Genomic DNA, 17,093 nt, shown 5'->3' with positions numbered 1-17,093 from the left:
GGGTTTTCATTTTGCACGATGATAACTCAATAAAGCAAAAGTGGAAGTTATCTCCACCCTGCCTTTATGAAGATAATATGGTAGGCAAATAAAAATTTTAATATCTTCCAAAACACTTAATAAACAATATAAGAAATATCTTTTTAAAAGAAAAACAGCTAAATAAGCGGTGTGGGTGTATACACACAAAAAAAAAAGGAAAAATACTTATAAAAGAAAACAAAAAATTGTTCACAACTCTTACAACAATCAAAGTACTTGGTCTATCTTTCCAAGTATTTAAAAACTGATAACTAACCTAACACTAACCTGTCTCCATTTTTCAAATGGTTAAGGTAAATTATTCTGATATTTAAAAGTGAAAGTGTTAGTCGCTCAGTCATGTCTGACACTTTTGCAACCCCATGGACTGGAGCCCAGCAGGCTTCTCTGTCCATAGGATTCTCCAGGAAAGAATACTGGAGTGGGTTGCCACGCCTACTCCAGGGAACTTACAGACCCCGGGATCCAACTGGTGTCTTTTATGTCTAACCTGCATTGGCAAACCTGCACTAGCACCTTCTGGGAAGTCCAAGCTTTTTTGCACGAAAGCTTAGTAAACTTCATACTTACAGATGAAAGTCAAATGGCAAACCTTATCTTTTGTACATTTAACCTTTACTCTTAATGGCCACACAGGTCTTTGGTTCTTCCAAAAAGTCCAGTTCTTTCCCTCCTTCACTTCAGTTTAGTCGCTTAGTCATGTCCGACTCTTTGCGACCCCATGAACCACAGCACGCCAGGCCTCCCGGTACATCACCAACTCCTGGAATCCACTCAAACCCATGGCCATCGAGTCGATGATGCCATCCAACCATCTCATCCTCTGTCGTCCCCCTCTCCTCCTGCCTCAATCTTTCCTAGCATCAGGGTGCTTTCCAATGTGTCAGCTCTTTGCATCCAGTGGCCAAAGTATTGGAGTCTCAGCTTCAACATCAGTCCTTCCAATGAACACCCAGGACTGATCTCCTTTAGGATGGACTGGGTGGATCTCCTTGCAGTCCAAGGGACTCTCAAGAGTCTTCTCCAACACCACAGTTTAAAAGCATCAATTCTTCGGAGCTCAGCTTTCTTTATAGTCCAACTCTCACATCCATACATGACCACTGGAAAAACCATAGCCTTGACTAGACGGACATTTGTTGGCAAAGCAGTGTTTCTGCTTTTTAATATCCTGTCTAGGTTGGTCATAACTTTACTTCCAAGGAGTAAGTGTCTTTAATTTCATGGCTGCAATCACCATCTGCAGTGATTTTGGAGCCCAAAAAAATAAAGTCTGACACGGTTTCCACTGTTTCCCCATCTATCTACCATGAAGTGATGGGACCAAATGCCATGATCTTAGTTTTCTGAATGTTGAGCTTTAAACCAACTTTTTCACTCTCCTCTTTCACTTTCATCAAGAGGCTCTTTAGTTCTTCTTCACTTTCTGCCATAAGGGTGGTGTCATCTGGATATCTGAGGTTATTGATATTTCTCCCGTCAATCTTGATTCCAGCTTGTGCTTCTTCCAGCCCAGTGTCTCTCATGATGTACTCGGCATATAAGTTAAATAAGCAGGGTGACAATATACAGCCTTGACGTACTCCTTTTCCTATTTGTAACCAGTCTGTTGTTCCATGTCCAGTTCTAACTGTTGCTTCCTGACCTGCATACAGGTAGTTCAGTTTAGTCTCTCAGTCATGTCAGACTCTTTGCGACCCCATGGACTGCAGCACGCCAGGCCTCCCTGTCCATCACCAACTCCCAGAGTTTACTCAAACTGATGTCCATTGAGTCAGTGATGCCCTCCAACCATCTCATCCTCTGTCATCCCCTCGTCTTCCTGCCTTCAATCTTTCCCAGCATCAGGGTCTTTTCCAGTGAGTCAGTTCTTCGCCTCAGGTGGCCAAATATTGGAGTTTCAGCTTCAGCATCAGTCCTTCCAATGAATATTCAGGACTGATTTCCTTTGGGATGGACTGGTTGGATCTCCTTGCAGTCCAAGGGACTCTCAAGAGTCTTCTCCAACACCACAGTTCAAAAGCATCAATTCTTCGGTGCTCAGCTTTTTTATAATCCAACTCTCACATCCATACATTCCTTAGGATACAGTGCTCTGCAGTATCAGCTGCAGACTGGTTCTAGAATCATCATGGTTAATAAAATCTGCAAATCTCAAGTCCACTACCTGTATATAAAATGACACAGTACAGCTGGCCATTCTTATCCTCAGATATAAAATCTGTGAATACGGGCAGATAACTGAATTTACACAGGCTTTCTTCCAAATCTCTATGAAGCTAAATAACTCTTAAGCATCCATCAGGTCTCTGCTCAGTTTTCTAAATATTCCCCGTGTAGGGGAATATTAAGCAAGCCCTCCCTGCTTGCTGCCTCTCTCATCATGCACTGTTCTTTTCTCATGATCTTTGCTAGAGTAGGAAATGCCAACCTACTCCAATATTCTTGCCTGGAGAATCCCATGGACAGAGGAGCCTCGCTGGCTACAGTCCATGGGGTCACAAAGAGTTGGACAAAACTGAGCATGCATGCATGTAAAAACTGTCACCTTACTGTACTTCTTTGTTTAATCTGTCTTCCCTAATACAATGTAAGAGTCATAAGGGAAATATCCACATCAATTTGATCTTTTAAGAGCAACACTTATTTTAGGGGCTTAGTAAATATTTATTAAGTAAAAACAAATGAATCAAATATGACTGAGTAGGTGAGTAAAATAAAGCCAAAGAACAATAAATAAATATGCATTACAATGTTCATTTAAAAGTTCTTTAAGTGGAGACACTTTGAAAATAATTGAGATACTTCTCTGAGAATTTCTCACCCAGTATCATAGGATACAACTGTCAAGCATGGTGATTTTTTTCAATAGGGAATACTGCCAGATTTCAGAGAGCCCTCTATTAAGTCAATTTGAATTTTAAAACAATTCAAAATGGAAAACGGGGGCAAAAAACTAAAAAATAAAATCCTTGACTAAACAAAATCATTTTCTCACACCTGAAAATTTAATATCACACACGATACAAAATAAATAATAAATGTGGAATGAATGAATAAATGCCTAATATTCTTACAACTGTTCTCCTCACAGTTTTAAGTGTAGACAGAAAAAAGTGAATCTATATACAACACTTCAATTATTCTTACGAAATTTAGCGAAGAGTTAGGATATAGAATTTTTGCCAGCATATTTGTTTCTGTGGACCTGGAAAGAATTTAGAATGTCAGGAACAAAGTATCTTCAAATTGAAGGATTCACAAACACCAATAAAAATAACTTACAAATCTCACAGAAATGCATACATTCTTTCCTAGTTAATTCACCATACTGGCTCATTTGGGGGGCTTTAAAAAAAAAAAAGAAGAGAAAAATCACTTAGCTATATATGAGCTCAGGAGCTGTCACCTGGGGAGACCTCAGCTCAGTGGGAAATATAGCACAGCACAGCAGAAACAGACTGGAAAGGCAGGTTCTCAAGTAACCCCAGTCTGTCTCTGAAATGTTCAATTTCCAAAACCAATAAGTTTTTAAACATAATTTTAAACTTTTTATTTTATATTGAAATATAGCCAATTAATGATGTTGTTATAGCCTCAGGTGGAGAGCAAAGGGACTCAGCCATACATATACGTGTATGCATTCTCCCCTGAACTCTCCTGCCATCCAGGCTGCCACATAACACTGAACAGAGTTCCCTGTGCTATTAGTAGGTCTTTGTTGGTTATCCATTTTAAATGTTGTTTAGTTGCTAAGTCGTGACACCATGGACTGTAGCCCATCAGGCTCCCCTGTCCATGGAATTTCCCAGGCAAGAATATTGGAGTGAATTGCCATTTTCTTCTCCAGGAGATCTTCCTGACGCAGGGATCAAACGTGCGTCTCCTGCTTGGCAGGCAGATATTTTACCACTGAGCCACCTGAGAAGCAGTTTTAAATATAGCAGTTTGTTTTTTTTTTTCCCCCAAACCAACAAATTTCTTTTTTCCTTCCTCTTTCTTTTTCTTCTTCTTTCATGATTTATTAATACTACATATCAGTCTTATATATAGCAAATACTCAATAATTAATACTATAAAAGCCAGTGAGATTGGAGAGGCAGGAAGGTATCACCTTCTTGCTTGTAGAGACAGATAAAACAGGGCAGCACTGATTCCAGGGTCAGTCTAGAAACAGAATTCCAGCAGTTGCCTGTCTTTTAAGCCCCCATCCCATATGACCTAAAAGAAGGATTTGACTGATAAGGATCTCTTTTGTTGTTGTTGCTGTTGTTGTTGTTTTAGCAAAAACAACATATTTTATTTATACCATCCTAACCACACCTATAAATGCAAAAAAAGAAAAAAATGAGATAAAAATATTACACTCATCCAAATGAAAAAAGTGAAACTAAGAGAACAGCTGCTGCTGCTGATGATGCTAAGTCATTTCAGTCGTGTCCGACCCTGTGCGACCCTATAGACGGCAGCCCACCAGGCTCCCCGGACCTTGGGATTCTCCAGGCAAGAACACTGGAGTGGGTTGCCATTTCCTTCTCCAGTGCGTGAAAGTGAAAAGTTAAAGTGAAGTCGCTCAGTCTTGTCCCACTCTTACCGACCCCATGGACTGCAGCCTACCAGGCTCCTCCGTCCATGGGATTTTCCAGGCAAGAGTACTGGAGTGGGTTGCCATTGCCTTCTCCAGGATCTCTTAAAAGATAAAATATTTCTGTGAGAAAATGATTTCTATGATAAAAGCTGAACAGAGAGCTGAACCAATATAGACATGTTATGGAGAAAAAAACGTTTTTTTTTTGATAATTTGTAATAGTGTATAGTGCATCAATGGAGAAGGCAATGGCACCCCACTCCAGTACTCTTGCCTGGAGAATCCCATGGACGGTGGAGCCTGGTGGGCTGCAGTCCATGGGGTCGCTGAGAGTCAGACATGACTGAGCGACTTCACTTTCACTTTTCACTTTCATGCATTGGAGAAGGAAATGGCAACCCACTCCAGTGTTCTTGCCTGGAAAATCCCAGGGACAGAGGAGCTTGGTAGGCTTCTGTCTATGGGGTCGCACAGAGTCGGACATGACTGAAGCGACTTAGCAGCAGCAGCAGCAGCATAGTGCATCAAAAAATCAAGGGCTTGCAATCAGACAGACCTAGTTTGAGTGCAAATTGTGCCACTTATGAGCTGAATGACCTTGATTAAATTCCTTATATCCTCTGAATCTTAATTTTCACATCTGTAAAAATAAGAGTAACAACTATCTTTCAGAATTATTCTGAAAATTAAGTTGGAATGTGTGCAGTGTACTAGCCACAACTGCAGTTGTTGTAGCTTCCATTATCAGAGTGGAGGAGGAGTAGAGAAGATCAAGATGCACCCCCTCCCAATCGAGCTGAAGAAGATGAATCAGCCTTGTTGTCACTAAGCCCAAAGTAGCAGCAGCCCTTTCAGTGCCTCCGCCTTAGAACATCTTTCTCATACCCAAATCTGGACTCATTCCAGGTCTCTGCCAATTGGAAGGAGAATGACTGGCTCAAATCTCCATTACTTTCAACACTATTCTATAGTCAGTGTGCTATCCAAGCTACAGCTGTGAGTAAATACTACCTGCTATCCTGAAACCACCTCCCTCACTTATTTGCCTTACGCAAATAGACTTTATTGTGAATAGCTTTCAGTATGATCAGATCTCAAAGCCAACATTCAGTATCCTAGACCCTACTTTCCACATGACCTAATTTATGCAAATTAAACACTGTACCACTTTCCACCATCAATTTTCACTTTTAATACAATTTGAATCTAAGGTTCTGACATTTAATGACAAGACAAAGATACATCATGCAAGAATCGCAAACATCTTCTTTGTGGAACCCACCACATTTATCAAAATCTGGAAAATAAAAATAACTCTCTTAAGGCGAGGTTTCTAAAATTAGGTCTAGGTGATTGTAACTGAGAAGAGACAACTTATGATGCATCCTGTCAACCCAGTAAGACCAACTCTTTTCGTAATCTTTCCCTCTGATGACCCTCTATGAAATTCAGAAAACTTAATCTCCCACATTTTCAACTGCTTATTTTTTACTGCCAATTTCCATCAATTTGGCAAGTAGATGAGAGCAGTAATCACTGGAGAAAATGTAGGAGAAAAAAAAATGAGCCAAATCAACTGAGTTTGCTTCAATAGTCTATTTAATCTGCACAATGAGTCAGCCCATGTGTTCCTACTATAGGTAATTATGAGTATTTTGTAATTTTTGCTAAAAAAAAAAAAGCTCTTGCCTATAATAAAACACCTTGTGTCTTGTGTCCTTAAGGAAGAGGGGTAGAAATAGTTGCTAAGGTAATAGTCTGGGATTAGCATCTTATTTTCATAATAATGAATGTTTTGACTTCAACGATGAATAGGTTTCCTTATTAGTACAATCAAAATTCAATTTGAATAAAGTTTTGGTAGTGGCTTTTAAGGAAACAAAGTACATCGATAATATAGAATGTTTCCTTAAGGATACAGAGTTACTGCTATGCTTCCTTTTCTTCTAGTCAAAAATCAATGTCACACTATGCCATAATGAATGGCTGCTTGCCAGCTGCGCTTAACTGACTGAAACTCATCATTCCTTTAAAATCTATTCTCCTAGCAAGAGTAATTTAATAACCTGACTAGAGTTTGTGATTTGATTCAGACATAGCATCTAACCATGGTTTGGAAAACATTAAACACATAGGGGAAAAGGCTGTCTTGATTAGTATTACAGATGTTTACAACATAGCCAATTTTTAAAGGAAGGGCAGGAACTACAGTCAATTATTAGTACAGATTCACACCTGTTGTCTGTCATGTTTCAAACTCCTAGGTGTGAGATTTAGTTAAGGCAAATGAAAATGAAGAAGGGCCAGCTGCAAAACATGATTTTGTTCTCATATAGTAATTAAAAGGAAAAACTGCACAATGTGTTGTATATATGACAATCCCATTATTTCATGTCAGGAACAGTTATATTTTCTTTAACAGATTTGTGTTGCTGTCAAGTCTGTTATAAAGGCTAGTACTCATAGGTCTAAGCTATGGACCTAATTTATAATATTGGTAGTCACTCCAATTAGCTTTGCTAAATTTCTCTTTCAAGCATGCTAGTTTGATATCAGAAAAATTAAACGTCATCACCCACCCCAATCCCCACTCCTGAATCTCTGCCACAATGAACTATGTATTAGATATAAGACCTACTCAGACATTATGTCTTATAAACACTAAATGGTTTTAAAATGTAAACCATAGAGCACCTAAAACACACGTGCTACAACCGTAATCCCTGAGCACATCTGGCGCAAGTCAATCCTACTATTTTATCCGCACACTCTTGCTTGGAACCCCTTGATATAACAATACCTTATGTTTTTATGTTTGAATTAGACAAACATTTGACTAATATTTGCATCTTATTTTCTAAAACTATTAAATATGCTTTTGAGTATTACCAATAAGAATATATTCATCTGAAATATCTGTTAATATACTTTAAGTTACCATGGGTATGCCTCATTTGTGGAAAATAATTCCAGTGTATAAGTAGATCTTTGCAAAAAAAAAAGATCACCTTAAACACACTCATCATTGGTTTGTATCACATATCAAATAGAAAATATGATCAGCTTCATCAAAATTTTATCTCTACACAAGACAGTAAGTTGAAGGCAAAAATGAAATATGCAAGCTTTGGAGCTAGACAAACACAGATGTAAATTCTGTCTCTACAACTTACTAGCTGTATGATTTGAGGGTAAGTCATTTAACAGTTCTAAATGTTAAATTTCTCATCTGAAAGAAAGGAGATAATATCTGCTTCAAGTTAAATAACACATATAAAGCATCAAGCATGAATAAAACAATTAAAAATATTAATGCCAATTAATGCCATTATCCGATTTACATGAAATGATTGTTACTGACAGAGTATAACTGACCACAGCATTTATGAATCAAGAAAGCAAAGTGCTACTTATTATGGCATTTATAGCTAAGGACCAAGGTCTAGTCGAATGAATACTGTTTTTCACTTTTAATATCTTCATACAGAGGTACAAAGTACATTTATACACACATATATAAATATGTTTATATGCATACACATACATATATACACATATATATCTTTCCCACCAAGGAGGCAACTACCAGATTTTCTATGCCTCCAGATGATTTCTAGCATCAAATAACTTGAAACAAAATAAATATAATGGACAAAAAAACAAATTTTACAGTCAATGAAAATAGGTGTTCACGATTATTGTTTAGCTATTTGAAGCCTGTAGGGAAAACATGTTAAATTTTAAAATGTCCTAACATTCTATTTGGAAAATATGATCCACCTGACTCTACTACGAAAAATGCCCTTAATCAATCTGTGAAACAGATTTCTTTCCAGATAATGAAGAAGTGTTTACTGAAAGGGTTGTGCATTGTAGAACTGTTTTGTTTTGAAGTGAAGGCTAAATTAAAAAGGATAATAGAGAAAATAGAATATTTGTCTCCCTTACCATAAACTACCGCTGAATATACTTTAGGGAAAGAGACACCAAAAGAGAGCAGGATGAGGACAGGCGTGTGCTGCTCAGCTATCACTCAGACTAGCAATAAATCAGTCTCTTTGGGATGCTGATTTTAACACACGGCTAAAGTATATCAGCTAGGAAAGAATCCAATCTCTTTCAAGATTATTTATGACAAAGCACCCCTAACTGAAGTCCAATTTGTTTGTGGAATTGCAATCATTCTGATTCAACTAAACAATAAATGAAGCTGCCTTTCACAGTTCCAACTCTAGAGCATAAAAGAAAACAAAAGGGAACTGCATGGCAGCAATACTTCACGATCCAGGGGCCTAGATAAAGGAACAGTGGGGAGAGCAGTTACTGAAGGGGTGAAAGAAAACCTAACAGGACTCAAAGAACAATTCATTAATCTAAACCACCCGTGTTCTTTGTGTATTAGTTACAGTTCACTGAGTGAGTCACTCGTGTCATGCAAATATGCTAGCTGGGGGCTTTTCGTTTCTTTTAATTGCTCTTCCTTCTGAAGGCCTCCTGCATTACCAAATTGCCAGACGTGTCTGATGATCACTCTAAATGCTCTTTCAATTCAACCAAAGACAAAAGCACAGCTAGACCATGACTACTGATAGAAGAATAGCAAATCTGAGCAGCTAAGAACGGAAATATGTTAGAATTTCTCCAAAAAGCAAACAGAAATAATGCGCATGTTCCTCAGCTAATTAAGTTTGGACTCTGACATACTGTTATCTTCCACAATGACTCAATTATTTTGAAACAACCCATCATCCTGTCTTCTATAACCATTTCTTATTTTGTTACATTTAGTAAGCTGTATTTTACCAGGGAAGAAAAAGAAGACCATATGATATTTTTTGTCCTATAACAAATCTCTTTTTGTGCACTTTTCCTTGTGACTCAAGTGTCTAAAAGTGAAAAAGAGTGTTACAAAAAAAGCCTGCCATATTCTTTTTACCTCAAGTAGATAGCAGTTTGCTTCAGAAAAACAGCATCTTTTAAACGTGACATTGCCTTGTTCGCTTGCCATTCAATCATTCTAGAAATATTTTTTATTATGGAATATGCATTTATTAATATGCTTAATTATGAAATACTTAATATGCTGTAAGTGTTCACCATCACTAGTAATCCTCAATCTAAACCTCTTATAGAATTAAAACCTGTAACATAACTGAAGCACCCTGCAGCACCCTGCCAGGAGTGTACTCTGCACTAGCAAATTTCCAAGCTGTCAAGGTTGATATTCTTGCATCGAGTAGTTATTTCAGCAACAGTTCTTAAAGTCCTCACTATATTGGGCTACAATCCTATATGACAAGGATCTTATATCTGTTACAGAATTAAAACTTTCAACGTTAGAGAAGTATAAAACTCAACTCCACACATCTGCTTCTTGTTACTAAAAATTGACAAACTGCTTCTAAAGATAAAAAACTATCCATCTGAGAGGATAGTACTATTTCTATTGAACTTCCATCTTCTATCTAAAAACATAATGCCACTCTATCAACTGCTTTCTTCTTGAGTTGTGTTCCCTAATACAAGCTCTGTTCCAAAGGCCCACCTAGTACACTCTCTCCTAACAAATCATCTCACATCTGTAAAAAGCTGTCACAAGAACAGAAAAGAGAAACAGAATTTGCTTTAAGAAAAGGAGAGGAGAATCTATCTAGGGATCTCACAAACCATCGCTTCTTAAAGTAGGTCATTCAAGAGTACAAAGAATGATCTTCCTTTCTATTCCACATTCACATACAGGATTCTCTCCATCAGGAATGAGTTAAACTGAAGCAATGGTTTATTCATCTGGTGGTAGGGATCATTACATATCATGCAAAAGGTAAGCATCATCAATCAACAAAGCAAATGAAGTCAAAGAGTGTGCAGGTCTGTGCATGTGTGCACCCATGTTTATGAGTGTTTATGGGCTATTAGAAATATGCCAGTGAAAAAAATTCTCAGTCAAGTATAAACTCAGATTTGACAAACAGATTACAGAGATACGAAGTAGTATGACTGATGAAGAAGCATCCTAAATGTTGTCACAGGGGTATTTTAAATAGTTGTCACACAATTTGAGAAGATTAAAGTTAATGGAAAACTTTTGCCATTGGAAAAGGGAAAAGAGGTAGGGGATAATTTGGGATGTAAAGCAGAAGAGAATAAGAATACCAGTCTCTGAAGAATAATATGAGGCTCCAATGTTGCATTAGGCTTGAAGCCAATGCTAAATTGGACATTTTAAGCATTTAAATTAAAATCCTATTTTTGAGAACCCATGAAGTATCTACTTAAGATTAGTAACATTGGCACAATATGCAGATAATTATTCAGAGATATCTTTTGATATTGTTTCTGATTCATGTAGTTTTTCAAGTCCTAAGCATTAGAAAATGGTGTTTTCTATCGAGCATTATTCTAAAATCTTAGTCTTGCTGAAAATATGTTTAAAAAGTTACTAGCTTCCAAGATTGACAATGTCATTATTTACAAGAATGAATATTTAGAATTTGTATAAAAATGTTTTTTTTAAAGTAAAAATATGATGAGCATCAAAACCTTGCAAAACTTTTACTACTATGACCTAGGCTTCCTCTAATTTCTACAAATAATTTCAACTTTAAGTGGAAAATATGGTAAGAAAGAGAATATGGAAGATAAAAGACATTATAATACAATACAATTATTTGTGATAAAAGGTCTTGCCTAGAGTATTTACAGGAAGCAAGGAAGGGGCTTTAGGGGAGGAAAAGGGGGTATGTTGTAGGGCACGGTTGGGGGAGATTTGTCATTTCTCCACTAAAATGAAACGCTTCCCCAAACATAAACTACCTAAAGGTCAGAGATATGAGGGAATTATGACACATAAATGACACCAGAAAAACTTCAGAATCATTTACTTAATGAATATTCACCTGCAGAAAGTAGATGTAGAGTGAAACAAAGATGGCACCTGCCAGGTCTTAAAGTGTCCTCAGCCAGGCATGGTGAGCAAGCTAAGAAGAGGGAGACGAGGAAGGCTGTCCATGGAGGAGGAGGACAATGTGAAGCCCGATAAACGAGGGTGGGCGTGTGCTCCAGACAGGAGAACATGCAAGACTCAGAGGTAAGAAGTCAGATGTGATTCTGTTTGGCTGTGGGGACTACCAGAAACTAAAGCCCTTCAGAGAAAGGCAAGGCCAAGGTCATGACAAGCAACATCAATGATATATGGAGGGACTCCTTCCAAGAGCTTTTGTCAGGGTGATCTAAAGATTGTGTTTCAGCAAAATCATACAAACTTACTGGGTCAAATTTACCAAGAATCACAAAGTCTGTATCAACTTGTATTAAAGCTCTCAAAACCTGCTACATCCAACTTTATCTAAAAGCTCACAGAAGTCAATCCTTTCAAAAAGCTAGGCAAGTAATATCAATATAAGCAAGTGAACAGGCCCAAAGGGGCCCGTAGTGAACTCAGAAGGTCTATGATAACTCAGTCTCCCAAACCATTACCTGGCAGAATTTTAGGTGCAGTACACCCTGACTTAACATTTATTTAAAGAAAACCAGCAATCAAGATTCATAGGTGAAATACATTAATTTTTCATGGCAACTAAATAAATGTTTCTCAAAACATTAAAGTACCATACAAAAATATTTTCAGAAATTATCTAACTCCACAGATTGCAAGACCGCTTAGAAGAAATTCATTAAGACACAGAGCACAGGTAACAAGTCATCTCAGATTTGAGCTAACATATTTCCCCAAATACCTTCATTGGAAGAAATTTCTGAGTGATAAAAATTTGCTTTGGTGGCTATTAATGGTAGAGAAAAGTAAGGCAACCTGTTGTGTTCTCATTTTGGCAGAAATCTGCCTTTGTTTGGTTTGAATTTTCTCATCTCAAAGTTGATGGTCCTGAAAGTATTCCTGAATGATCTTAAAAGTAAGTATTAGTCCTTCTAATACTTAAAGTAAGTATTCCTGAATGATCTTAAAAGCCTCTGAATATATGCAAATCTGCAAAGAGGAAAGCTTACAGATACAGACCATAGCCAATATGGAACATTTTTGAATTCACCTATCAATCTCTGATCTGGTAAACAGAAATGAACACAGGATCCTATTTCATGGATGAAAAACTCCTCTGAAATAGGACATTTCACTCCCCAGTACTGTACTCACAGTACTATTTTAATCCTCACAGTGGACTGTCAGCATACCTAATACTAGTTTATTGTATAATTGATGAGCTCAAAGTATTAACATTTTATATACAAAAAAAAAAAATCAAGTTACTTACAAATGCTTATCTAGTCTGTACATTTTGTTTCTGGAAAACAATTTTCAGCTCTTATCAATGCTGATTTCACATACCAAGCTTATACGCAACTCTCCAATGAAATTCTAGTAATATGATGTCAAAAATTTTAATGATCCCATACTCAGATATAATCACTTTCTATTTTTAATCTATGTGCCTGTGTGCTATGTCACTTCAGTCGTGTCCAACTCTTTGCAACTCTATGGACGTGGAGCCTGGTAGGCTCCTCTGTCCATGGGATTCTCCAGACAAGAATACTGGAGTGTGTCGCCATGCCCTTCTCCAGGGGATCTTCCCAAACCAGGGAATGAACCCAGGTCTCTTAAGTCTCCTGCACTGGCAGATTGGGTTCTTTACCACTAGTGCCACCTGGGAAGCCCATTTTAAATCTATATTCCAAACTAATACATCAAATAATTCTGGACTGATCAAACTTTTAGATCTATAAGCAATTCCACCTGTACTCTAACAGCCCTTACTATTATAAACACCACCACGAGTACATTTTTTTGTCCATTTCCACACACTTTTATTTTTAAAACCCCAAAATATAATAGTAACTGGATTTTTGTAAATAGACCTACTAATGGGAACAATGGGATTCTTTGTTAGGAATTCATATTTCCCTTAAAACTGGGATTCAAAGCTTGTTTTACTTATAATCATAGTTGAGTGTAAATGTTGCAATCAAATACCTCGGAATTCACTCAAAGTAATAAAAACCTTTGTACACACAAAAGCCTCATGAACTTTATTCACAATTGCCAAAACTTAGAATCAACCAAGATATACTTCAGTAGGCGAATGAATAAGTATACTGTGGTCCATCCAGACAATAGAATCTTTTTCAGCACCAAAAAGAAATGCACTTCAAGCCGTGAAAAGACATGGAGGAAACTTAACTTAAAAGCTTATTATCAAAACATTTTTAAAGCATTTGTCCCATAGTGATCAACATGGGTGCCAATACTGAAACTAATTTCTCTTCCAAAAGTACTGCAAGTATCATAAAAAAAGATAATTCAACCACAAATTAAATACCATATTTTCCATGAGGTTAGAATGTTTTCTCAAACATATTACAAGTACAATATTAACAGCCGCAATTTTAAATGCAGTGTTTGAAAAGCTCAGAGTATAACCTTAGGGGAACAAAGGAATGGTATCAGAGAAAGGAAGGTGTAGATCACCGCACAAAGAAATTCTCCTCTTAAAATGATTCATTATATCTTTATAGAGTGCCATCTCATAATATACAATAATATTACAGTATATAATTAACAAAACTTTCACATATTTGCCACTTTGCCCTAATAAAACTCTGTGGGTTATGAATTATGAACACAAGTTTTCAAGTGAAGAAAAAAATCAGCCTCAAGAAGGGTAAGCCCTAAGGTGCAGGATCGAAAAAATAAAGGAGCCACAGATAGACGAGCAAGGATTTGAAAAGAGGTCTACTAATTTCAAAGCTCAGGCTCTGGTTAACATGAGCATTTCTAGGACAATCAAAGTACAGAGAGCATCCTGTAGTAATCGTTGTTCAAACCAAAAGTTCTAACTAAACATTAAAATTCTTTGCAAGAAGAGGTTATCCGTATGCTGTTTCTAACTAGAAAATAACTCCCGCATGCTAGTTTTATCTGCATTCTATTATTCAAAGCCACAATTACCAAGGAAAGTTTCTGGAGACAAGAAAGCTTTTGCCTTTTTTCTTTTTCTTGTATTTTTAGAGATATTCAATAGTTCTAACAGTGTAAAGCCTCATCACTGAAAAGAATAAAACCATGAAAAATTTTCTCTCCAAAAAGAAACTAAAGCACAGTGATTTACACACAGAGATTAAACACTACTTTGCTGTTTCTTTGGAAAAACAAGATTGTTTTTACTTTAAACAAAAGAGTTAGTCACTTGATTTAGATATTATTCTAGCAAGCTCATAAAAAAAATAGCTTCTACTCTTCTTTTTGATTTAAAGTATTATGCTAATTAAGTTTTTAAATACAAAAACAGTTATTTACCAAAGTTACAGAGTAATAAAACAGCATTTGTAAAACTTCATTTTGCCTTTAAACCAAACAGATTTAAGGTCCCACATCTCCAACTGCTGCACATGTGAACTATAATAATTTTTGAATTTGCAAAAATAATGTTTGACTCTAATATTCAGTATTATATAAAAATGCCATACTTACACAATTGTGTGGAATTTAGACACAGAAATATCATAACATTCCTAACACTAAAGTGGTTACAAGTATGACCTTTGGGACACACTTTGGTTCATTGTGTAAGATACTACCTGTTATTTCTTCTAATTCAGTTTGGAAACCAACTCCAAATGAGTAAAATATATCAAGAAAACCTCCCATTAAAGGAGGATTAAGGCAGTAAAATGCACTTCACTTTCACAAATAAATGGTTTCATTTTTAAAAGATACTTGCAGCTTCTCATTATCACATAGATGTTCACTTTATGTCCATTGTTTACAGAGTCTGCCTAGAGTGAAAAGTTTTTTAATATGAGTAAAAATGTGAAGTGCTTTTCCATATCACAGGAAACTCATAAAACTGAGTGTCCCTCAAGTGATGCAAAGCAGCCCTTTAAGAATTTAACTCTCTGCCCTGTATTGCCCAAACATATCATGGTATACTGAATTCACACTCACTGAGAAAGAAGTTTTCAAAATTCCCAAATTCTGATGCCTCTAAAAGAAGGTAAACACAAGGGCAAGAAGCTATTTCAGGTATTTAACTAAAAAATACCTGGGTAGACCATCAACTCCACAGATCTGTCTAAATATGAAAGGAGTCTAACACTTTAATTTAATCACCTTATTCTGCCTATAATTAATAAAATAGACTAGACTTACACAATTATAGTCCAGACAAATACCGTAAGTTTTTCCTTCAAGGGGTTTATTAGATTGTGATCTTAATATAATCCAACCAGAAACACAAAGCATTGCCAGATTCTCTAAGGAAAAAAAAACAAGACTTAATTTGGTTAGCAGCGTTTCATGTGGAACTTAAAATTCCTCCTGAAAGATGCCGTTTCTCTTACTAAAAGAGAATAATGTGTAATAGTCTATATTATATATTAATAAGGGTGGTTACTATTCAGTTATTTTGTTTTAACTGAAAATTAATCCAAAGCCTGTCATTCTGTAGGACAGATTGATTCAGGTCACCCGTTACTAAATTAAACATTTTCTGCTTTCACTGCATCTCATTAAACGTGCTACAGCAAGTTTAAATAACTCAGTGCTTTCATTTGCACAATCACCCATTTTGTTATTGTTTACAGCAACCTAATTTGGCACATAATAATTCAGGCAGCATCGGTTTCATATTACACTGAAGTATTCATTTTTAATATAATTGCATTCTTTCATCCAACAAAAGCTAGTTCAGTGGGGATTTTACTCAAGTGATTCTTCAATTATTATACAAGGCAAATTCTTCTAAGACTTTGCACTTCTCTTTGCCCTACTGATTCATTTCTCTATAAATTAAAAACTCATTATGAGCTTATTTAAAGCAACTTACTTGCTTAAACAACACAGTGAATGATTACTCTGGTACAAAATATATGCCCCTATACATCGCTAAAACACTTTTTTCCAAAGGCCCTATGAACCAATAATTAAACAAAGCATGTTTTTTTAAAATTTTTTCCTAGTACAATAACGTATTATTATTAAACCCCACCACTCTGGCATGAAGGCTACTAAATAAATTGCAGAACATCAATAAAATAATGATAATGTTCTTATGTGCTTCTATCACAAATTTGAATGAAGCAGATATTTGGAGAAATGAATTAAAGATCAGTTCACTTGTCATCCCTCAAATGTGGGTTGATCACAAAGAAGTACAAGGTAAATATCTGAGAAGAAAAAAGGTGAATTGATTCAAAATAAGATCAAGGGTAAAATACTCACAAATATGTGTTAACAAATGTTCACAAAACAGCAGGAAGTCTTCAATAAATCACTAAGCACCCTCTCATGTTTGTGTATCTTGTATCTTCTATGCAATCCCTCATATAGACATTTTATAGCAATGTCTTCAAAAATACTGGTTTTATGAAAATAAGAGCATATTTTTAAGTTAACATGTTAAAATTTCATTTTATAGTACTTAGAGCTACTAGCAGATAACTGAAGAATCAAAAC

At 36.3% G+C, this 17,093-nt stretch overlaps 1 protein-coding gene and 2 long non-coding RNA genes across 19 annotated transcripts in view; all 3 read right to left on the bottom strand.

The window, feature by feature from the left end:
• IMMP2L (inner mitochondrial membrane peptidase subunit 2) overlaps positions 1–17,093 on the bottom strand; it is a 917,103-nt gene that overhangs the window by 599,365 nt on the left and 300,645 nt on the right. The window lies entirely within an intron of this gene.
• Positions 3,990–8,693, bottom strand: LOC145524602 (uncharacterized). Its single transcript, XR_014067704.1, has 2 exons — positions 5,127–8,693; positions 3,990–4,498 (listed from the first exon to the last, which is right to left on the bottom strand). It is a non-coding gene; the product is annotated as an uncharacterized LOC145524602 (long non-coding RNA).
• LOC145524599 (uncharacterized) lies at positions 9,657–14,710 on the bottom strand. Its single transcript, XR_014067701.1, has 2 exons — positions 12,564–14,710; positions 9,657–12,512 (listed from the first exon to the last, which is right to left on the bottom strand). It is a non-coding gene; the product is annotated as an uncharacterized LOC145524599 (long non-coding RNA).

The sequence above is a fragment of the Giraffa tippelskirchi genome, chromosome 10 (genome assembly GCF_054371585.1).
Source record: "Giraffa tippelskirchi isolate mGirTip1 chromosome 10, T2T-mGirTip1v1.2.pri, whole genome shotgun sequence".
In the NCBI taxonomy this organism is placed as follows: Eukaryota; Metazoa; Chordata; class Mammalia; order Artiodactyla; family Giraffidae; genus Giraffa; species Giraffa tippelskirchi.
This window is presented reverse-complemented; position numbering and strand designations above follow the sequence as displayed.